Raw genomic sequence first — 820 nt, forward strand, 5'->3', positions numbered from 1 at the left:
AATGGCTTCGTGCCTTAAAACAAAAATTTTCTCGCCTGGGAACTTTGTATACGCCCCGAGTGGATTGGGATTCTCGTTTCAACTTGTTTAAGAAATTATTTAAACCAAATTGGAAGACTTATATTTGGAAAATTGAGGAAAGTTTTGTTTTTTATCTGGCTGTTAGACAATTAATATATTTGCAATTAACTCGATAGTGTCAATTAACTAATGTATTCCTATTTTATTTCACAATTTTTGAAATTATCTGTTTTATTGAGACAAATCTGGTCTTAAAATAATAGTAGCAAAACTAGATTGGGCTGCTATGTTCAGGCTTTTATTGAAAGCTAGAAATTCATCTGAGTTATTGCATGTAATTTTTAGAGAGCATGAATTAGTTCAAGTTTTTTTTAAATAACTAACGCAAGTGTAAATTGCTATGCTGAACTGTCCTCCGCATTTAGTGGTTGACTGTTTCCTAATTTGGTGACTGGACAATAGATCGAAAATATTCTCTATTCTTATTGGTTGAAATTAAGCATTATTTGCGAGCTGCAATATAATTAATACATTAGGGCCATGCCTCGCAGGCCATGGCCTTGCCTTAGCGGCCTGTGGGACTTGATATGAATCTATCCCAACCGGACAAAATATCACGACCGAACTTGTTATTCTCACAATAACATTGCGCGTTCTCAAATCTGATTGGTTAATATCTCCTTTCGGCTAATATTCCATTCGGCTAATTTTCCTTTCGGCTAATATTCACGGCACCGAATCTATCACAACCAAACAAAAATATTACAACAAAACATAATATATGCTGTATAATAAATGA

The sequence above is a fragment of the Convolutriloba macropyga genome, chromosome 10, assembly GCF_964194025.1.
Source record: "Convolutriloba macropyga chromosome 10, txConMacr16.3, whole genome shotgun sequence".
Lineage (NCBI taxonomy): Eukaryota > Metazoa > Xenacoelomorpha > Acoela > Convolutidae > Convolutriloba > Convolutriloba macropyga.